We start from the raw sequence: 17,173 nt of genomic DNA, 5'->3' as shown, positions 1-17,173 counted from the left end.
CATGGATTTTTGTTCGAAGGTTGTTGGGTCAAACTTGTCTTGCATACACACTGTCACAAAAATGTTGGCCAACAATTACGAACGTGGGAACGTGGTGACGTACAAGACATATGACGAGCCAAGAAAAAAGAAGTTCAATAGCCAGTGCGGCTCCTTCTGCTTGATTCAGAGAATGCGTGAACTTTTGTGCGACGGACTTGTGTACACACGATCGGACTTTCCGACAACAAAGTTTTGTTGGCGGAAAATTTAAGAACCTGCTAGCAAACATTTGTTGGCAGAAAGTCCGACAGCAAATGTTCGATGGAGCATACACACGGTCGGACTTTCCGACAGCAGGCTCACATCCAACATTTCCCGTCAGAAAATCTGACCGTGTGTACGCGGCATTATGGTAGATCCTGTACAGTGAAAGAGAAGTACGGTAGCACTTCATGAATAGCAGAACTGGTCAGAGGGAGATATTTCCCATCTCCCTGCCTGCACACAGAGCGATAATGCTAATTCGCTTGCAGTGATTAGGGTGTGCCCAGGCACACCTGGGACACCCCCTGCACTGTCTATGATCACCAGTTAATTGGCAAGAAAAAAGAAGCAAGCAGCGCAAATCTATAATCCCACAATCTGGTGATAGTGAACCCACTGCTATAAACCTAATCCTTTACTGTACACATGTGAAATACATTCAATCCAACAATCATGTATAACGATAAACTCTGTGTCAATGCATAAAATAATTTATCTATCATACAAAAAGTATTTTTTTCTATGAAACAAACCAAGTGCAAATGCTGTTAAAAAAAGTGAAAAAGAAAAAACTGTGTGCTGACACAGTGAACAAAATGTGCTTAGTGCAAGAAAATATTATTCATTAGTAAAGTGCATGCATCAAAAATTCATATGTGTTCAAAATATTTGCAGTCCATTTTCCAATCCCAGAAAAAATCCAAGAAAGTGGTAATAATAATCTTGGATTTTTCCTGGGATTGCAAAATGGACTGCAAATATTTTGAACACATTCATTTTTGATGCATGCACTTTACTAATGAATAAAAAATAACTTTTTGTTCACTGTGTCAGCACACAGTTCTTTCTTGAATTTCACATGTGTACAATAATGCCTCGTACACACGGTCAGATTTTCCAACTGAAAATGTTTGATGGGAGCTTTTTGTTGGAAATTTAGATCGTGTGTAGTCTCCATCTGACATTTTCCATCGGAATTTCCGTCGCACAAAATTTGAGATCTGGTTCTCAAATTTTCCAACAACAAAATCCGTTCGAGTAAATTCCGAATACTCGAAATCCGTTCGAGTAAATTTACACAATTCCGATGCACAATGTGCCACGCATGCTCAGAATCAAGCAGAAGAGCCGCACTGGCTATTGAACTTAATTTTTCTCGGCTGCTCGTACGTGTTGTATGTCACCATGTTCTTTACGTTTGGAATTTCCGACCAATTTTGTGTGACCACAGGTATGCAAGTTTAAGACAAGACAATTTTGAGCCAACATCCGTCGGAAAAAAAACATGGATTTTGTTGTCGGAATGTGTGATCGTGTGTATGGGGCATAAGGGATTAGGTTAATACCAGTGGGTTCACTATCACCAGTTTGTGGGATTATAGATATGCGCTGCTTGCTTCTTTTTTCTTGCCAAATATGGAGACTTGCATAACACTGGCTATAGACTTGCGGGGCTCGTGCTGTAGACTTGCGGGGCTCTTGCTATAGACTTGCAGGGCTCTTGCTGTAGACTTACCACTGCAACTTTGCTCTTGCTAGAGACTTGCCACGCAAATTTGCTACAAATTGGAAAAGTGTCAACTAGAACTTGTGCTTTAAGTGCTCTACAAGTGTACAACTTGCCAGGGAAGATGTGCAGCGAGTTCACAAGAATTACAATTCAATACTGCCACAAATGTGTGGCAAGTTATCCTTGCTATCTGGGGGGAGCGTGGTCTGACCATGAAATATCATCGATAGTGGAAGAAGACTTAGCTTGTAGCAATACCTTATCCACTAATATCATATAGATTCTAGAGTACGAGTTGAGACAACTAGAAGGTCTAATCACGCTCCTCAGTGTGCTGACATCTCCATGTGTCATAGACGTCTTCTTTGTGTAATAATGGATTAAGTACTAAGGGAAGTCTTTTAACACAATAAGGACTCCTTTTCGTTTATGCTGTGCAGATGCAGTGAAGATGTGAGGGAACTGTTTATGTCATAGGAGGCAATGTGTACAGGATGCAGCAAACCTAAGTGTGAGTGTTGGTAGAGGTTGCTTGGTAGTATACCAGTTGAGTATTTGATGGGTGATCGTCACAAATGTCAGACCTGGAACCAACTAAGGTGGAGGAAAGCGAGACAAAAACAGAAAAACGGATAAAAAAAGGCAAGAAAAACACTTATTAAAAATGTGATTTATTCCAACTGGAATACGAGTGCAGGAGTACTGCACATTATCCGTGGAGGGAATTATGTGGGTGATGTGCTCCATTTGACCAGGGAAGTCAGGTAGTATACTGTAGCTATTGTGAACTTGAGAATAAGAGGTGATCAAGGTACATGGCTCTTTTGTTTGCATTTATGAAAAACAACCTTCCATGCATCCTGGGCTTTTACCCTGGTAGGGGATGATCGGGATGTGAATTCTTGATCCAGAAGAATATCCCATGATCGGAGTAGTGCTAGGCCCTCAGTGAGCATTATGATCATGGATGTATCATCATTGTGAGTGATAGTAAGCTTCACTGGGTAGCCCCAGTGGTAGGTGATATTGTGATGGCGCAATGCCTTCATGGTTGGCAGAAGCGACTTTATTTTTTTTAGCGTGTAGTGGGAGACGTCTGCATACATTTAAAGGCGGGAGTATTACTCAGGTAGTTGGGTCATTTTGCGGAAGTTGAATATAAACTGGTCCTTTACATGATAGAGATGTACCCGCATGATGACATCTCTGGGAATATTGTCAGGGAGATAGAAGGGCTTAGGTAGGGGGTGAATTCTATCAATTACTATTTCAGAAGCTGAAATACCTGGTAGGACTGTGCAGATCAGGTCACAGGCATATTGATTTAATTGAGTATTTTGGACAGACTCAGAAACGCCTCTGAGTTTTATATTATTCCATCGTGAGTGGTCTTCAATGTGCAAGACTTTAGCTTTAAGTTTTTCCAGTTCATCATCCTCGTCATTATGTGCATCTATTGTGTGAGGTTGCAAATTCACAAATTTTTTGCTCAATACGATCTGCTCTCCCTCCCAGCTCCTGAACTTAAGCTCTGAAAATTGTCATACATTCAATCATGTCTGTGTGCAGGGAAGCACATAAGGACACCAACATATCCTTTAGAGATAGGCTGATTGATATAGGAAAGAAGTTGATTGTGTTGGCCAGTTCCCTGGCAGTGTTTTGAGAGTTGCAGCTATGGCTTATCTCGAAGGGAGATGTCCCAACAGATAGCCGAGGTTTGCTCTTGGCAAGGCTCTGTGTCATTGGAGTTGAGGCCGCTAGTGATCGTGGCTGTGGGGCCTTGGAAGCTCTGGTTTGTGCAGGGCTCTGTGTGGAGCGAGAGGAGCCACTGGAGAAGGGTGGTGAGCTGCTGTCGGCGCCATATTGGACATGCAGCCGCTCTGTGGGGAGGAAGAATTGTTTTAATTTTTTGTTGTTGTTAATGTCCTTCTTCTTCCTGGCCATCTCCGTGTGTGCAGGGACACTGTGGCAGGTAGCTGGAAGTGTTTCAGCAAAGCTAGTCACCACTAAATGCTATATTTCCCGGTACTCTGGAGGAGCTGCTGGATCAGGCTTTCATCTGGCAGCATGGTAGCCACGCCCCTTACAGAATTTATATATTATTGTTTCATTGATGGAGATTATCATTGATTTAGTCACTTTGAGCATTCTATTGTACATGTTGAAATAGCACCGCATATACTTAGTGGTGTTATCATTGAGATGATTTCATACAGGGTAATCATAGTGCAGGCAGCTACAAAGAAATACACACCATAGCGCAGGGTATTCACTGTTCTTAATACTCTGTATATTGTAGATAAAGAAACCCTGCAGAAGAGACTTCAGGCATGTAGTGACAAGGAATGGAATTGATGATGTGCATGATGGTTTGCACATTCACTGATCCCATGCCTAGGGTGATAAGGAATCCCAGCAACTAGAGAGCTTGTGGAGGGAATCTCTGGAGATTTGTGATGGCTTGTCTTGGGGTTGAAGATTCCTCTGTGATTCTGCCTGATTGGCTGGGGATTTGTATGGTCCAAGTTCAGGTCCCAAACCCCTTGGAAGTGAAAAGAGAGTGCAATTGTTCCAGATATAGAAAATAGCCTCTCCAATCATGTTTTATATGTAGTTAAACCCCTGTATGACTTACTACAGAAACAGAACATGTTCACTTTGTAAAATGTATGTTTACTTTAATTAGTTATTTATTAAGTAAATGCTCACTGAGCTTAGTAAAAAAGGTGAATGTTTTTTCACATCAATCATCCAATCAAATGTAGGCAAAAATCCTGTTTTTTTCCTATTGCACACAAATACAATTATATTAAATGAAAACTGCTGAGGGAAGCACAATCCGTTTACCATTACTTGACCACAGACCACAAATTTGAAATACAGGTGACTGGATATTATAATTAACTAAAAAATAAAGAAATATATTTCATAAAATGGGGTCAAATAAGCTACTATAGATAGAAGATCTAGGAGTTATTAGTCATACATGTTTGAGAATTCCTCATCATTCTAGCAGCTTCTCTATAATTTGTTGCTCCTCCTTTAAATCCCCTGGAAAAGTTAAGGCTACTTTCACACTGAGACGCTTTACAGGTGCTTCAGCGCTAAACATAGCGCCTGCATAGCGTCTGTAAAGAGCCTCACCTGTCTCTCCAGTGTGAAAGCCCGAGGGCTTTCACACTGGAGTTATGCACTTGCAGGATGGTAAAAAAAGTCCTGCAAGCAGCGTCTTTACAGCGCTGTAGGAGCAGTATATACACTGCCACTAAAGCACCCCTGCCCATTGAAATCAATGGGGCAGCGCTGGCAAAGGTTAAAACTGCCCCACTAGCAGCCGAATAGCGCCACTAAAGCGACGGTAAAGTGGGGCTAAACTGCTTTACCGCCAACGCCCGCCTCAGTGTGAAAGTAGCCTTAGGTGTCAGTTCCCCCTTCTGTGTCAATTCCTTTTGCTTTGTCAAGAACCAGCAAATCTGTACCCATCACTATGGAGGACCACAGCACTAATAAAAATATCACATGGTCTTACACAAAAAGGAGTTCTAATTCTTGAGTGTATAAACAGTATCAAAAGACCAGTCAGAATAAGACAAGAGGGATGCTTTGTTGCTATGGGTTACTTCTTATAGGATGAGGCTGCATGTAGATATAATCTATGCTGAAACTGCAAGTAAAAAAAAAATCAGTTAGCCTCAGTGCACACTATGAACTGCATGTGAATCGAACAGGAACCTCACCACATTCCTGTTCAATTCACATGCAATTCGGTGCAGTGCAATTTGAGCTCATTCATTCTGAATAGGCACAAATTGCACTGCATCACACCAAAGTCATGCATGCAGCAATTTTGTAACTGTACTCCAACCGGTACTTTTGTACCATGCAATCCAGTACAGGCAAAGGCACTGTATTGTGGCTACCTGCCTTTGAGGTGTCATTAAGATTGCACTGACACCTGCTGCAGATCACAAAGGTAGTGCAATTTGAAAAGAGCGAGGGAAACGTGCACGGATCTCGGGGTTTCCCGAACCGCATTAGTGTAAACCTAGGCTTAGGATTTAATGATCAACTCCAAAAATGTTATTTTAATTTTGAGTAGAGTCTGAAATAGTTAACATTTCTGCCAGTTTTTTCCTTATGTCTGTGATTCCATTGCAGAGGTTTCCCCTCACTTCCTGTGCGTGTGACTCCCATACAAGAATTGAGGGGTTCATGCATCACTGGAATATGAAACTATAAAAGGTAATAAAAAAAACTGTCAGAAGTTCATACCCTTTCTTTACACTGCTAAACGTTTGCCTGGTTCGCTATTGGAGAGATTTCCCATCACTTTCTTTCCTAAAAAACAGAGATTTTAAGCCTTTGCTGCCATATTCAAAACAAAATACATCTAGGAGAACACCCTTTAGGGTTTGTGAAATTTGTAATTGATTGCAATTGACGGGTTGTCAGTTTAAAAGGGTAATATTGAGTGGATATAATTTTTGCAAGACATTACAGTAGCCCTAATATTTCTTCTTACTTTTTGAATTAACTTACACTCGTACATGTTCCTTGCCCACTAATCAGAGGCTTCCTAGGATATGTGATATCTGGGAACTCTTCTTTATGTTTTTTATGCACTTCCTCTATTAGGTTTGATAAGGTAACAGAGCACTTACAGTAGATAAATCATACGATTACAAAACCAAAGGTAACACATGAGATAATGATACATGGTCCTTAGGAATACTGTGCAAGGGGAAATGTGTTGCTCACTGGCAAACTTTCCTTTAACTATTGTAATATTTGCTATAAATTATACTCTTCATTATTAAGAAACATTTTCATTCATACATTGCTTTTCATACATTGCATGGTTAAAACAGGTGAAGAAATGTTTAATGATAGACTAAACTTTTAAATTGTAGTAACTACTAACTGATAAATAATTGCGTCATTAAATGTAATCAATACTTTATAAAGGCGGTATATGATTATGATGATGATTATGATGATCATTGTTAATTATTGTGTATGATTTCAAAATGTACGGTATGTATTACTCGACTGACTCTGAAAATATGGTAAGTCTAAAGAAGGCACTATTTATATTAAGTAAACAATATATATAAATATAAATATATTCACTATTTATATTAAGTAAACATTATATGTTTAAGATATGTTCATTTATGATAAACATTTAAGTTAAGCTCTAATAATATTTTCTACTTGTTTCATTCAACTAAACAGATTTTTTTTTTTACTTTTTAATATTGCATATTTTTTTTATATTGTGATGCCCTCTGTGGGGCTTTTCCAATCAATGCAGAGTTGCTATTGGATATGATAACTATTACCTGTATAAGTTATTTAGGTGGTCATTAAATGCTATGTAAAGTACAGTAGCCTATAGCAACTAGATTTGGTTTTACTATTTGTACAATAAATCAAAGGGTTCCTATTCCTTGAATGGCTATTTCATAATGGTTCATGAAGTAAAAAAATTGCAACAATAGTTTTACCTTATTTTAACCCACGCTAATTCTATTTACTAGTACACCCTCTGAAAGAAATCTCATTTATAAATGTCTTATCAAAATGACATACAGTATTTGTGTATATAAATCACAAAATCTCAAAACTATCACTTTAAATGTCAATTAATAAGCTCTTCAAAAAATGCTGGCTCCCTTTTCCACATGTGCCACCCCTGGTGATCGGACGAGAACATTTATAACATCTTTTTATAGGATGCGCTTAATTCTAATAAATTGTCAATAAACTCAAATGTGCTATATAGTCAGCAATATCCCAAACTCTCAATATAGCCTGTAACTTTGACGCCCCTTTTTTTTCCTCAGTACTCAACAAAATCCAGATTTAATGGTAAACAGAGCACGAGAGACCCATCATAGCTCAGCACTACTTTTAATAAAAAGTAAAAAATTACATACAATTCACATAAACTGGTGTTAAACGTCACTCAGTAAATTTGCACTTACTGTTAAATTGATCCTGTGAACAGCAACAGATGCAGACATGCATGATGATGTCACAACCTCCACCCTATGGGTTTCGTCACAGATAGACCTTCTTATAGGGATACCTTCCAGAAAAGGGCCAGCTTTCATGTGCCAAGTGCTTCTGGGTTTGACTATTCCCTTATACATTTTGTAATTAATTGTCAATATTATAAAAAATCCAATGGTACTTATAAAACCTCATATTTTTTTATCTTGCTAGACTTTTCCAGTAGTGTAGAGCTGTCCAAAGCCAAATTGTTGTAGATTGTGGTTCACAAGAAAAAGGCAAGTAGTTTAAAAGATAAGACTTTGGGAGTACCAGGTTACATAGTTACATATAGTTACAAAGTAGGTGAAGTTGAAAAAAGACACAAGTCCATCAAGTCCAACCTATGTGTGATTATGTGTCAGTATTACATTATATATCCCTGTATGTTGCGGTCATTCAGGTGCTTATCTAATAGTTTCTTGAAGCTATTGATGCACCCCGCTGAGACCACCACCTGTGGAAGGGAATTCCACATCCTTGCCGCTCTTACAGTAAAGAACCCTCTACGTAGTTTAAGGTTAAACCTCTTTTCTTATAATTTTAATGAGTGGCCACGAGTCTTGTTAAACTCTCTTCTGCGAAAAAGTTTTATTTCTATTAAATTCTATTAGGTTAGGTTTATCCAATCTCAAACTTGATATTTACAGTAGTGAGAGAAAGGCAATGGTGGTAAGGGTGAGGAGGTGGGGCCCGGGGAAGGAAGAGGAAAATGTGTGATATGTTTTATATCCTTATTTACTGTTTATCTTACTCTTTTTATTTTTTCTTCTTCTAGATCTTGTATATCCAGACAGAACTATACTATAAATATGCTATATCTTTATTACCAACAAACAGACACATTCTTGGGTTTATATGAATAGTTAGAAAGATGAGTGGTACTGCAGTACAAATGCTATGAAAGGAAGCAGTTATAGCTTATTTATTTTGTATAGAGATAATCTGTACACTTGTCAAACATAATTTTTGAATAGCAGCATACATATGCATATCTCTTTGTGAAAACTTTACGGCAAAACTAATACAAACACCACTTTCCAACCAACGTATGTATACAGTATATACATTCTTGGGAAGTGGTGGTGATATCTGGATCATGGCTGCAGCTGCTAAACAGCTGCCCAATCACCTTTACAAGCAGAGGAAGGGCCCCCCCCTTACCCTGCCATGCTCCTCTTTTTCCAGGCTTTCCTGTCCCACTGGAGAGCCTGGGGCCACTGTGGGTGGTTGTAATGGTTGACCATAGTGACGAAGGAGGAATTACCATTTTCTGATCATCTCTATGGTGTATGAATCCAAAAGCAATGAGGATTTCATCACTTTATCACTTCTAATTTTGGTCTTTTGTTTACCGGCTGTAACCAGCTAGTAAAGCGGTCAATCAAAACAATCTCAGTTTAATCGCTGCTTTAGAGGGATGCTGTTCATCTTTTGCAATAGCAGTAACGTTGATTAAAGAGACAGTGTCAATAATACACACAATAATAAAATAAATAAATAAACGAAACAAATTACATTTTTAACCACTTGATGCCACCTGTACGCAGATATGTGGCCTCCCGGAAGTGGGTCTTTATCCGTGAGGATGCATATATGCGTACCTCTCCTCACTGAGGCCCCCCTCTCATACTAACGAACGGGATCCAGGACTCCTGGTCACCTGATTGCTTTAATAGCCTCTGATTGCCTATTACAGTGATCAGTCACTGTGCAGCCCGCTCCTGTGTTTTCTTTCTATTCTGAATGGAGAGAAAGATACACTGTATCTTCCTCTCCTTGCAGGGGAGAAAGGTGTAAACAAAAATGTGTAAAAAAATAATAATACATGGAATAAAAACAGCTTGATCAAGGTTTGATCTAGGTCAGTATTAGGATTAGTGTTAGAGTCAAGATACGGGTCAAAGGTTGGGCTCAAAGGTTGGGGTCAAAGTTTAGGGTCAGTATATTTTGCAAATGGATACTATGGGTCTCACATACATATGTAAATGATGATCGCACCACACATGTGAGGTACTGTTGGAAACATTAGAGTGATAGCAAAAATGAATGCCAGATCTCCTGTGAAACTCTAAACTGGTAGCCTGTAAAGTTTTTAAAGCTTCACCTATGGAGATTTTTAGGTACTGTCGTTTGTCACCATTCCATAGGCATGCACAATGTCTGTGACTGTCTTTAAAGCCATGATCAGACCAAAGCAAATGATCACTGTTCATCTGATTAATGAGCAAGCAAAAAACAAAAACAAAACAAAATTACCTAGCATCCTCTACTAGGAGGGAGCTATATTTTACATCCTGCATCATATCAAAGTGTGCTTGAATAGAATGTGAGTCTTTTAACATGAATATGACCCAAAGCACACTAAGCAAATCCACCAAGAAATAGAGAGTTAGGAACCACCCTAATCAAAATCCTGATTTGATTCCCATTTACAATTTTTGTTAATTAGATGATAAAAATGCATTTTTTGTGTGTTTTCTTATTCACACCTATCACCTTTATCTGTAGGCACTGTTTGAGTAGAAATCTAATGTTTGCCTCTTCAAATATGTTAAGGAAGTCCACATTTTCCACAGGGTGTACTTAGTTTTTTGCATGACTACATTATACATTAGGGTAGACTACAAAATCCAGAAGGTACAAATTGCACGTCCAACTCATCTTTGGGGAAAAAAAAGCATACTTTGGAACTCAAGGGAATTTGGTGAGAAAAGGCTCAAGGACTCAAGTAGTTTCAATATACTTATTCCAAGATAGCAAGCAATTGAGCTGCGAGTTTGAAAATGAATTGCTAAGCTATTGCTAGACTTGCCAGGCTTCATAAGTTTGTTGCACCAATGCAGCAAATCCGCATTGCATGACTCCAGATCAACTTTTAATGCAAAAATTCTGCTAGTCTGCTGCACATTTTGGTTCAGTTATTTTGTGCAATAGTCATCCCAACACAGGGGTCACTGTGACTTGCAGAGCTCTTGCTGTAGACTCACCATTGCAACATTGCTCTTGCTAGAGACTTGCCACGCATATTTGCTACAAATTGGAAACATGTCAACTAGAACTTGTGCTTCAAGTGCTCTGCAAGTGTACAATTTGCCACTGAAAATGTACAGCAATTTAACAAGACTTACAATTCAACACTGCCATAAATTTGTGGCATGTTATACTTGCTATCTGGGTTACTATCGGGAGGGCTGTAACATAATCCAAAAATGTATTCAGTAGTGTCCAAGAGGAAAAAAAGCCATAGGAAACAACAGAGAGCTAAGTCCTGAAGACTTCTTGTAAGGAATTATACAGGACATGAGGTAAAGACACCAGAGTTTAACAGCACAACAGCTCCCCAGAAATTTTGTAGGCAATGATTTATAAAGTTTGTACTTGTAGTGCTATGGAACTTACTCTCAGATTTTAATTATCAAATCTTAAAGAGATCTGCAGGTTCTTTGCACTGAGTATCTACAGTTTATTTGTAATGACCCCAAGGAAACTGAGTATATATGTGACTTAGGGCTCTCTTCATATGAGGATGAGTAAAATAAAAGATAAACACACAATTAAAAAGAATGAAAACACAAATTACTCTTATCAGTAACTCCCTTTCCACATAGTCACCATGGCAGCACATCTAAGTAAGAGAGACCAGCCACTTGAGAGGGACAGGAAATAGAGAGAGTTAATGATTTTATGATAGACCAACGCCCATGCATAATAAAGTACCAAAAATAGACAATTAAATGCCAGGGAAGGGAATAAGCCTGAGCTGCCATGGTGACTACATTTTATTGAAAGTGAAAAGGGATAGAAATGGCGCTGTTCTGAATTTGGGGTCCTCAAAAACCCCCTAATGACATGATGGATTTCTAGTATAGATCCTGTGCAAATAAATGCTATAACAAAGTGCATAAATGCATGTCAAGTGCAAATATGCAAAAAGTGCTGTCAGTGCAAATGTCTGAATAATTGTGGCAGACTAATGTGCTAATAGCTGACAACTAAACAAGAGTGCAAAAACACAAAAGTGCAAAAAACACAAAAAAACAACAATTTGTTATGCCCACACTCTCATATGCTAATCCTAGGCAGAAAATGAGTGCCCATGCAGTAATGTGAGCCTCCTATGCAGAGGGCCACAAACTAAAATAAATAATCCAATGACATGAAAAACATGAAGCAAAAAACCTTAATGGTGCATTGAAAAATATTATAATGATAATATATTGTGATGGACTCAGCATGTATATAAAAAGTCCTTATGTAACCCGTGCTGTGCACTACAAATTCGGAAATATCATGCAGATAATAAAGTGACAAAGTGCTCTTCAGAAACTGTTATTCAGTGCTTCTTTAAAAGGTGCCCCATAGGAAACGCACTCACCGCTATTATTCACCCCACAAGGAGGTATTTCACCTTCACAGTATGAGCCACTGTGTAGTATACAGGAAAAAAGCCTGCTGTTCTGTATCTGCTGTTTTGCTTTCGTGTTTGTGGTATAAGTGGTCTCTTTGCGGCTAACCTCTTATAATGCCCACATGTGGAGAAGGAAAAAGCTCCATAGTGTATTACCGTAAAAATTTAGTTTGTTTATTCATATAGACAAAGGGTACTTACATTTGATAAGTAAATACAAAGTGAAAACGTTTTTAAAACCAGGAAGCGGAACAATCTGCGCTCTACGGCCCGAAACTGGAAATGATGCAATGATGCTGTTAGCCCTTGGGAAAATGCATGTGATCAGCACAGGGCAATTCAGAACTGTTCAGATAGAGGGTCAGAAGCCTCTGTCTGGACAGTTCTGTCTCTTATGTTTCCCCGTAAGAGGCATCGAATGGGACCGAAGGCTCCGTTCGCAGTTGATGCCTCTTAAGGGGAAACACGCCTGATGGAGCATCATTCCTTAATGTCACCACGCAACAGCCTACTGGCAAAATCCGCGGCTGTGTTATTACTGTGATTTTCACAGTTTTCTTGAATGTAAGTGCTACATATTTTCAAATAAATATACGTTTGGAGTACTACACCATGAAGCCTCTTCCTTCCATTATCCTATGTGTCTGAGACAACCCGGAGATGGTTCGTGTCCACGTTAGATCCTTTAACTGAATAGCTCATTCTCACTGGAAAGGAGCATTGTTTGGAGGAGCCCGAGGAATGGATGAGCCGTGTTGGCTGACATTTGCATGAGCGCATATGATCTCTATAATTTGAGATCCAAATTTTCTGGTAATCGGTGCTAATTTTATATGAAAAAGGAGCACTGAGTGAACACTGCGTTCATTAATTTGCACATTTTGAAGCACTCGTTGGGCTTTTATATGGTCATTGATTCATATATATGGTTCTTATTTAGGTATAGACACATATTAATTTTGAATTTTTGAATTTACATTATTTGTATTTCATTATTTATATTTGGATTGCGCACTTATAATTTTTTCTACACCAAAAGAATGAATGACCTGTGTAATCAATCTGGCCATAGGGATTATAGATGCTGTATGGCCTTTATTCTTACACTGGAACTGGACTAAAATATTTTGTCTATTCACCAAGGTTTTGTGATTTGTAGATACTGGAGTAGGCACGTTTTCACATCCAGTTTTTGCAAGTCATAGTCTTCACTCTGTTGGAGAGGCCTCTTCTTCGCCAGGTTCTCCCACTGAAATCTTAGGCAGTCAATCTGAGTCTCTTCACTGCTGGATGCTGAATCGGCCCCTGAAAGAGAAGATCATCTCTGCACTAGAGAGGAATTATGTCTCATATTGTCAAGTGCTGAACAATTGTTCTGGTTCAACAAGAAGCTATGACAATGACTTCTGCTTGCTCATCCTAGATTTCCTTTAAGAAAAAATTGTGGAGGGGAAACACATAAGCAAGAGCATAATCCCACTACTGATTAAGGGGAATTCAACCCCTCTGGAAGGTCCCTTTTGTTTAAGAAAAGAGCCTCAGTAAAAGAGCTTTTCCTCTCATGGCAGAAAGATCAATCTGGAGACTCTCCCAGTGATCTATAAGATATTGGAACACCTCACAGCTTAGACATCATTCCTCTTGCTCCAAGTCCCCGCAGCAGAGAAAGTTGTCACAGATGTTTTCTTTTCCTCACAGATGTATCACCTTTAAGGTTAAAATATGGTTCTCTGGCTAGGAGCAGATCGCATGGCTTAATTCCCATAGCAATGGTTGTTCCTTAATGATGGCTCACAATGGCTACTGCTGTGGTGTGTTACCCATTTACTATATTTGAGATTTAATATCTCTCAGAAATTATTTGGGTTAAATAAGAGTTCTTTGACCATGAGTGAAAGCTTTAACACAATAACAAAATATTATTGGTATATAGTAAAGTAGACCTAGACTAATACACAGCAATCTATCTAACTGTACAGGAATTGTACAGAAAAAGGGTAAAAATCATGGCATGACGGTATACAGAGTATATTCCTTAAAACATTAATCTACAAACAGTAGGACAGAAAATACATAAGACCAACATATTTAGATCTTTCTATATTAAGTTGCGCTATGCTCTCATGTGAGTGAATACTAGCAATAAACTTTAATAGTGCTAAATTATATATATAAAGTGACTCCGTACATAAATAAAAATTAATTGATTAATTGATTAGATTGTGTTTTAAATAGTCCACTGTTTTAAGGTGATTTTCAAATGTCCACTGTTTTAAGGTGATTTTCAAAAGTGAAATTAACACACGATACATCCAAGAGTCATGGTTAAAAGAGATAAAGACCTCCACCTCTGCGCACACTGCCGCTTACCGACTCCAAATGATCTCCTATTACAGGAGATCACACTCGATTGTGGCTTAATACCCAGCCCGGGCCTTTTGAGAGATGAAACAGTTAAAACAATAAGAGATTGCAGTATAAACGAGCCGGCCGGCTCTCGTGGTGGAGGTCTTTACAGTGGACTTTTGAAAATCACCTGAAAACAGTGGACTATTTAAAACATGATCTAAGCAATTAATCAATCAATTTTTATTTATGTACGGAGTCACTTTATATATATAATTTAGCATTATTAAGGTATATTGCTAGTATTCACTCACATGAGAGCATAGCGCAACTTAATATAGAAAGTTGTTTATTTTGTGTGTATCTCACAGGAAGTTGCAGCTTTGTTTTCTAAAAAACAAACATATTTATGATTATTATTTCATCCATTCACTTATTCACTTGCTCTTTTTGTCTAATAAGCGCAGTCATTTTAATTTTATTCTATTCAACATATTTAGATACAAGTACAAGGGAGATTTCCCGTATTTACCATTCCAATAAAGGTTCCATTCACATGACTGCTCTGCCATAGAGTGTGTGTTTCCCTCCCATCTAGTATGTGTATATAATTACAGGCTGATGCCTCATTGGTTGACATGGAGTGGCTCTGATTGGTGGGCTTCCCTATTCCTGGTTCAGGATTGGCTACATCTCCAATCCCTATACTTTGAATAAGTCAGCCCCCTTTAATGCAAATCTTTGGAACCGAATATTTTGAGTGGGAGACTGAACTTGTAGGTACATGACCTTCAGGAAAGTTAAGTATTGATGATGGTTGACCCTCACTACATATCCAAACATGGGATCCTTTTATTTGTATACACAAGCTTAGGCACCAAACTGTGTGTCTAAAACCTCATACACACGATAGGACTTTCCTGTGGATTTTTGTACAAAGGGCGTTGGGCGTAAACTAATTAAGCATGCACACAGCAGGACTTTTTCAGTCAACTTTTGCCAAATCACGTGGTTTTTCAGCTCTTTACTGCCACCCTTTGGTCAACTTCTGTATTGTTGTCTGATCTTTTACATTGGTTCTGAGCATGCGTGTTTGTACAGTAGGTGACCGCGATATTGTGTCAATCTCGCCGCTGTTATCGGCGAGATTTTACACCTGCAAACCCCATCCCCGGAGCCAGCGCTGAGCTGGCTCGCTCATCGGAACAGGAAAAATGTGTTTTTTCCTTTCGCGATGAGCGACAAGCTTTGCCGGCAGGTGTTTGGTATGAATCATGAGGGGGAACTCCACGCCAAATTTTAAATAAAAAATTGGCATGGGTTCCCCTCCAAGAGCATACCAGGCCCTTAGGTCTGGTATGGATTTTAAGGGGAACCCCCTACACCGAAAAAACATCGTGCGGGTCCCCCCAAAGTCCATACCAGGCCCTTAAACAAGCACGCAGCCCGGACGGTCAGAAAAGGGGGTGGGGACGAGCAAGTGCCTCCCCCTGAACCATACCAGGCCGCATGCCCTCAACATGGGGGTGGGCACTTTGGGGCAGGGGGGCGCCCTGCGGTCCCCCACCCCAAAGCACCTTGTCCCCATGTTGATGAGGACAAGAACCTCTTCCCGACAACCCTAGCCGTTGGTTGTTGGGGTCTGCAGGCGGAGGGCTTATCGGAATCTGGGAGCCCCCTTTAAGAAGGGGGCCCCCAGATCCTGGCTCCCCACCCTATGTGAATGAGTATGGGGTAAATCGTACCCCTACTCATTCACCTGGGGAAAAAGTGTCAATAAAAAAACCCTAGACAGGTTTTTAAAGTAATTTAAAGGGGGGCTCCCGGATTCCGATAAGCCCTCCGCCCGCAGACCCCGACAACCAACGGCCAAGGTTGTCGGGAAGAGGCCCTTGTCCTCATCAACATGGGGACGAGGTGCTTTGGGGTGGAGAGGGCCACAGGGCGCCCTCCTGCCCCAAAGCGCCCACCCCCATGTTGAGGGCATGCAGCCTGGTACGGTTCTGGAGGGGGGGCGCTCGCTTTTCCCCACCCCCTTTCCTGACCGGCCGGGCTATGTGCTTGGATAAGGGTCTGGTATGGACTTTGGGGGGGACCCCACGCCGTTTTTTTTTTTTTGGCGCGGTTTTCGGCGTAGGGGGTTCCCCTTAAAATTCATACCAGACCTAAGGGCCTGGTATGCCCTTGGAGGGGAATTCCTTCTCATGCTCGCTGCAATAGGAAAATGTGTTTTTCATATTGCAGCCAGTGCGAGATGTACAGTACCCTGTTGCCAAGAACCAGCACGATGGCATCTCGCTGGAAACATTCTCGCGGGCAGGTACTAGTTTGTACAAAAGTCCGATGGTTTTGTGTACACATGATCGGACTTTGCTCAATTGGACTTTTGTTGCTGAAAAAGCAACAAAAAAAGCTAATTTGCATGTTTGTTGTCAAAAAATCTGATCGTGTGTATGGGCCTTAACGGACACTTCTGTGAAGCAATGTTGCACGCCCTCCATAGATACAAGCTAAATAAAAAATATATTCATAATTACAATATTTTACAGCTATTAATGGACATTTCACATAAACTCATAAGGCAACAGATGTTGTCTAAGAAG

This window comes from Aquarana catesbeiana, linkage group LG03, assembly GCF_042186555.1.
Source record: "Aquarana catesbeiana isolate 2022-GZ linkage group LG03, ASM4218655v1, whole genome shotgun sequence".
Taxonomy (NCBI): Eukaryota; Metazoa; Chordata; class Amphibia; order Anura; family Ranidae; genus Aquarana; species Aquarana catesbeiana.
The sequence above is the reverse complement of the archived record's forward strand: the minus strand, read 5'-3'. Positions refer to the sequence as shown.